Below are 7,553 nucleotides of genomic sequence, written 5' to 3'. Positions count from 1 at the left end.
GGGAGGGGTGTGTGTTGATTTCGTACGGAGAGGTAGGAGCAGTAGTGAAAGGGAAGAGTGTCAACAGAGTTCTCCGGGGTCGTCCGATCGGAACAGTACGGCAGAGACGATAGCCCTCCATCGACGTGTGGTGGGGCCGAGATGTGACGGGGCATGCGATGAAGGTGGGGCCCAATCCGCCGCGGTCGCTGTCAATAGTCAGCAGGAGTACGGACGACGCGTGTATTCGATTTTGGGCGAAGCGCGGAGTGGGGCCGGGGGAGAGAGTGCATTAGGAGCTCGCTCTGATGCCGTTCATCGCATCCCAAATATCATACAGAGCAGCTATTTTTCAGCCGTTTATTTCTCAAACCTTAGATGTCGTTCATCTAAGGCATCAACGGCTTTGGAAAAAGTATATATAAAACCTATCTGAAAGACGCACAGTCTATCCATGCTATTTAAGATGCCGTTCATCGCATGGATGAACGGCAATAAAGCAAACTGTGACGGATTACCTCTAGAGCACGCTCTAACCTGATATGCACTCGTGATTGGAAGCAGATCGAGCGTTTTTGCTCATGCCTACATCGTGGCCATCCGATTTGCATTTTAAAAAGTTCAAAAGTCAACAATCCAAAATACAAACAGACGGCCACGATGTCGGAATGAGCAAAAACGCTCAAGTTCAGCATGACCTGATCTGCTTCCCTCGTGATTAGGGTGGGCATCAGGTCGGCCTAGCCGGGCTTGGGCCCGTTTAGATCTCAGCTCATTCGGCTTTAAGTTCGAACCGGCCATTTACTAATGGTTCGGGCATTGACCTAGTTTTTAATGGGCTCGGATTTGAAGTGCAGTTCATGAGGCAGCCCATTGGACCAATGGGTTAATGTGAAGCCAGCCAAGGCGGGCCTGGTGCTTCTCAAACTCAACTAATTAGGTAAATAATAAATAATTAACAAGTTTCCATATACCAACTAACTATCTATATAGTTTTCATAAAATTAATGCAACTAAGGTAAATAATAATAGTTATCAAGTTATTATACAATTAATTAATTTTAAAAAAAATTATATTATTAAAAATTAATAAATAACTTAAGCTCATTGAGCCGGCCTGGTAGCCCGCAGGCTGACCCTAAACCGTCCCGTGTATATAATGGGCCAGCTTTTGGCCCGGTAGCTAACAGGCTCTAACCTAAAACCTTGACCCAAACTCGGTCAATGATAGATCGGATCGGCCTGCCCGGCCCTTTGCCTACGCCTACTCATGATTAATTATAAAACGGTAATAGGTCAGAAACTTAGGTGCCTTGGATACCACTCATCCTTGAGATGAACGACAACCCCAACACTACAATTTTTCTTGTTTTTTAACTTTTAAAATATGAATGGCTGTACGAATATTTGTGGGATTCATCTGAAAAGTAAACTATCCAACCATGTTGTTTGGGTCGCCGCTCATCGCATGGATGAGCAGCACCCAACCTGATGTACCTCTAACCAGATTTTGTATCATTAATTATACTTGCATTAATGACTTTTGTTAGCACCAACACGGCGCCGTATGGTTGGCAGAAGCTATCAGTGCACGTCTCCCTGTGGTGGGATGTTGCAGGTTCAAAACCCCAGCGGTATGTTGAAAACTAACCGGTAAAGGGGTCTGCCTGACCCTTGTCAAAAAAAAATATTTTTTGTTAGCTCATTCTTATGGCAAGCCAAGCGAGTTCCAGCTCATAATGGTTGGGTGAAGCCCAACAGCAGATGATGAGTGATCAGGTCCAAAAGTGTAAATCATCTTGCCTAAAGGAAAATGTAGTGGAGATAAGATGACATTAATTTAACAATGGGAGGGAGCATCATCATGATTAGAGGTGGGCAATGGGCTGGGCTGCCTGACCCAGCTTAATGCGGGCTATAGTTATGCCTGTTAAGTCACATATGTTGATTTGCTTTACAAATAGACATGGATCCTTATTGGATCAGACTAGGCTCATCAACCTTAATGTGGACTCTACCCATGCCTAACTCATTTTCTACAAGAACTAGGTCATGCCTAGTTGGACTTGGGTCTAGGCTTGAACCTAGATACACTAGATTTATAAGAGACAAGCCTAACAACATTAGGGGTGCATTTGTGTGTCACTGAAAGTGGGTTGTTTCTGCAAAAACTCGATGGGCATTCATTTCTGCAAGGCCCACAGTGACAACAGAAATGCTGGAATTGTGTGTTTATGCATAAAACCCTCGACGGGCATGCCATTTTACATGCTTGAGGTGGGTTTTTTTGCAAAAATGGTTCTCGTGGAAGGGGGGTCCGATTCCATTTCGGCTGCAGTGGAATCCAGAGAAGGGGGTGCCGCGACACCCCCATTCCGTGACATGCAAACGCCCCCTAGGTGTTCCTCGAGGTTGAACCGGGACACAGGTTCATCAGGAACCAGCAAAAGTCCAGTTTGGTTTAACTGTTGTGGGTAAAACTCTTGGAGTTGCACCTAAAACCAATCTAACAATTAAACAATTCAATTTCCGCACAAAACTCAATGGTGGCAAGGATTTGCTTGTTCTTGAAGGGATATTCTCACTCAACACAAGAATGACTTGTACTAGTAAGCAATAATGGAGCTTTTGAAAGTCTAGTTGTCAGTAGCTTATAAGGGACACTGTTGAAATTGACCAAGACCGCTAAGTCACTTGCCACTACATAACCAAGGCTCACTTTTCATCATTCTTAAATGATTTCCACTGGCTTAGAGAGTACCTTGGAAAGAAACGTAAATCGTACATGGGGCCTTCATTGCCTAGGAGATATAGGCAGAGCTATTAAACATCTCCACTAGCACGCAATGGGATCCATAGAATACAAGGGATTCAACTGTTGTGTAATAAACCCTTTAGGGGGCGTTTGCATGTCACGGAAAGTGGACTGTTTTTGCAGGAACGCGAGCAGACGGGCGTGCAATTTTTGCGGGGCCTACAGTGACAACACAAATGGTGGAAAGTACCGTTTTTGTGGAAAACCCTTGACGGGCGTGTCATTTTACACGCTGGACATGGGTTTTCCGCAAAAACGGTTCCGTGGGAGAGGGGGTCTGATTCCATTTCCATGGCAGATGAATCCACGGAAGGGCATGCCGCAGCACACCATTCCGTGCTATGCAAACGCCCCCTTAGGGCATCAAAGGGAGCTCCACTTGTCTGGTAGGAGCAGCTAGTGCACGTCACCTTGCGTTGGGAGGTTGCATGTTCAAAACCAAATGGTATAGTTGTATAACTGGTAGGGGTCTGCCTAAACCCAGTTTGCCTTTCAAAAAATAAAAATAATAAAAATAAAAAACTCTTTAGGGCCAGAGACCAGCACAATGGGATCCATAGAGTTGGGATTGCCAAAATTTTCTTCGTTTTCTTATAGCTGTTTTGAGTGAAACGAGTCTTTGAGAAAACTACTGCGATTTTTTTAAAGATACCAATTGGTAATTGATCAAATTTATGTTAGCCCAATCGCTCTATAGGCGAGAAAAAGAGGAATGTGTTTTCATGCATTGGATGCCACTTTGGAGGATGACCAAAATGTGCATTAATTGCATATTGATGTACAGAATCTGCTTAGATTGCTCCTAGCAAAGATGAGTAAAACATATCTAATGGGAGGTGATTTGCTAGTCAACCATTGCAAATCACCAAGTGTACGAATATACCACTAAGGACCTACTCTAGCACTGACTTTGATCATACTCTCAATTTTTTCAACTGCCATTCAGTTGTATCAGCTTATTCAATTAACTGCGTCGAGTTCAAGCCTGACTCCAGAGCAAGCTCGCTTAGGCTTAGGGATGTAAAAGGTTCAGTTTCGGGTCAGATATAGCTAATACTAAATCCAACCAATCGGATTCAAAATCAGTCTGATATCGGATATATCAGATCTGTTACTTAGGCCGTGTTTTAAAGTCTCAAATCTCAAATCCAAGAGAGATCATCGGATCTGAGAATGGCTTCCTCTCCATTATCAAATCTGAGGACTGGTCCCTAATCCCTTTTTACCAGGGATCTGAGATCCCTTGTTTTTTTTTTTAAATTTACACAAAAAAACCGTCCTCAGGATCAAAGACCTAGTCACATTGGCTCTGCCTGCAGTACTTACGATCATTGTCCTCGCAGAATAAAACTTTGTGGCTTTACCCCTTGCAAATCCCCCCCCCCCCGCCCCAGAGAGTCAACCACGCTTTGGCTTGCACAAGGGATGACGCCCATGGGATTTGAACCTAGACAGACTGCCTAGTGGCGTAGGCCCCATCCCACTAAGTCAAACCCCTTTGGAACCTGATATCCCTTGTTTGAAAGCCTTAGATTTTGGCATGGGGCCCATGCCACATGCCACCTCAGATCCTCCAGTTTTAGATCCAATCCACTTCAAGACTCTGCCAAGGGTATCAGAAGATGCCACTTTTATTCAATGCAGGAGCATCCAGTTCAACAAGATCAGATTGCTTTCACTTTCAATTAGTGTTCCATGTTTGAATGCTACCAAAACTCCAGAGTTTCTAGCTTTTCAAAATTCCTTATAAATAAGTAGGAACACCGAAAATCTCAGATGCCGAAGTATCTTACATGGCAACCAAAGTGATCCAGAAGCGGAATGGAAGATGGGGATAGAAATAGACCTCGGCCGAACTGATTAACATGAAAGCAACAGTGTCATTGGCTGAAGTGGTTGATTGCTTTACGACAAATTACAAGAGCAAATTAACCACATATCTATTCAGGCAGGTCCAGTTTGTGTCTTGGCAAGGCACTAGAGAATTAGGTAACACTGGTGAGACCTTTTGAATCTCTTAGTCATGTCAACATCACCAACCTCGGTAACTATCTGGTTAACTCACAATCTTGACTCGCTTGCTAAGCCTACACAGGGACATGGAAGTTGGAACCATCATGTTGAAATCAATCTTGGAGATATCTTAAGAAACATAAGACTGCTTTCAATTCATGATCAGAAAAATCACTGGACTTATTCAATATAAGTTGCATGGGGATTTTGGCTGGGCTACATCTGTTGAAGTCAAACCCGTTTAAATGTGTGAGTTGTAAAATTTGCAAGTTTTGGTTGATCGAGTTATTTAGATTTGACATAAAAAAAATCATCCAAATCAATAGGCACCCAGTGCGATCATAAAAGGAGATATTACTCAGAAATCATACAAATCCTACATTACACTAGTTTGGTTTCCTGTTAACAATAAATGGGGTATGAGTCGGGGCTGATGGGGCACATTGTATTCATTTAGATGAAAGGACAATGTGCTCACGGTTCAGGCCATCCAAACTTTTTATTGTTAATTAAAAAAAGTTCAGCCTTTTACAGCTTTGCCTTTGTTAAATATTTTCTCACGATTTGCTTGTCCGATTGTCAAGTGAGCTGATGATGTTGGATGGTACATGCGTTCTTCTTCTTTTCTCTCTCTCGAGCTCTACACATACAATTATTAATGTGCAGATAATTAGACATCAACTTCATCGCCAAGAAACATTTAGGACTCCCAGGATGTTGACGATGGCGTTCTACTAGGATTGGACATGTTTTCTGTCAAGCCGTCCAAACAGCCAGATCACTTTCTATAGCACAGAAAAGTTGATGAATGACTATCTAGATTGCCCTCGTAAACCTTCAGAAAAAAAGAGCCTAGCCTCCTAACAAGTATGCATGCCTCAAGTCAGTGCAGTATGTACAAAAGCCATTCATGCAAAACATGCAAATCCCAGTAACAAAACATCATTCTTAACAGATGTTATCAAATAAACAACCAATCATTTTAACCATAAAGATCTAGAAACACCATGGTGGTGCAGATTTCAATCTAAGGAATCACTAAAATACATTTGTCAGTTCCGCATATAAAGTTGAAGAATATAATCTTGACTCCAAGTTCAGATTTATAATCTGATTACAAAACCTATGATTATTTTTTATGAAGCACTGATGCATAAAACACAATCTTAGAAATAACAAATAGCCTTTAAATATACTGAATTAGACTCGTTTGAAGTAGTGGAGGAGACCACACATACCTGTAGGATGTCCCAAAAGTTCCCGGCTGATAGACCCCATGGAGGGCACTTTGAATTTCTACTCTACAGTTGTAAAGTGGACATAATATTGGGAGTTGGGACCCCTGTCCTGTTCACCAATGCCTAGCTAATGGGTGAAACTCATCCTTGATGTGGGAGCCATGCTTTGAGAATACAATCAAAGCCAAGACAACTGAGAGAAGTTGAATTTCTTAACCCAAGCATGTGGCCTTTGTGAAGCAGTTTCGTTTCTTTCTTATCCTCTTTTTTTTTTTATTCTATGAATACAATCATATTGCTTTATTGGAAGATCGTCCTAACTACTCAAGACGGGCAACTTTCCAGTAGTGAAAAGTAGTTATCTTCAAAGTCCAAGTGTTCAATTTCTATAGCTGTCGCAATTTCTAACTCTATGAGGCATGATTCAAACAATTAAGCCTTGTGGAAATCCAAATAAATCAATTGGCCAAAATGTGATGGATTTAAGCTAATTGCTTACCAACAAAGAGCAGCAATACCCCTTGAATTTTTGGACAGCATCATCCCGATAGCTCGATTCTCTTAGCTGCAAGTTGTCAAAATCCCTGAGAAGTTATACAAGTTCCAACCAACATTTATTTCCGTTTGGAAACTCAAGCCCATCTTTTATCTGGAAGTGTCACAAATCTCACAAAGTTTTTCTTAGAGGAAAAAAAGTTGTGATATGGTCCTCAAGAAGAGATGGGAAACATGCTCAATATCATTTGATTGAAAAGTTGCCTCAGTTCCTTGTTGTTTGACAAAACCCTCCACTTCAATTGGTCTTTTTTGGGGAAAAGCATAAATGAGATAACAAATCATGTGTTTCACTAAGAATTCAGATAGCTGCCTTGAATTCAAAAGCATGAGATGATGGGGAGTTGACTAGGGCTCATCTGTTTTGTGTAGTTATGGAGAAGTGTTAAGTTTGGCATTCCTTTCTCTCCCTTTTTCACTATGAAACAAACATTTAAGCAGCATCATGGCAGGAAAATGCTATGCAGACACCATAGTTTTTTTTACTCAGAGAAACCGCACAGGAACAGAGACCTAGTCACACTGGCTCTGCCTGTTGTACTTACAGTCCGTAAAACTGCAAGGGCTAGCAACGTGTGAGACAATGAAAAATCATTAAATGCTGACAACAGGCATATATGTTTAATTCGGTTTTAATTTATAGAATGGGTTCCAAAGAACGAGCATATATGTGAGATTTTTCCTTGAAAAACAAGTTAGTTTAAACTTTATAGGAACTATGAGATTCAGATTAAAGAATCTGTCTCTGAATCCAAGGTCTGACTCAGTTGGATCCATAATTGAGTAATTTTGAAAAACATTTTCTTTAAATATAAATTTTCGTGTTCTAAATGTTCCTTTCCAATGAACACATTTTTTTGCAAAAGATGGAGCTTCAGTCTGTCATTTTCAAAATTTTCTTGAAAAAGGCATGATTTAAACAGAGTTTTGCTAACTGTGACACATGTAGGCCC

Source organism: Nuphar pumila, chromosome 7 (assembly GCF_984573655.1).
Source record: "Nuphar pumila chromosome 7, dmNupPumi1.hap1.1, whole genome shotgun sequence".
NCBI lineage: Eukaryota > Viridiplantae > Streptophyta > Magnoliopsida > Nymphaeales > Nymphaeaceae > Nuphar > Nuphar pumila.
Note: the sequence above shows the minus strand (reverse complement) of the source record.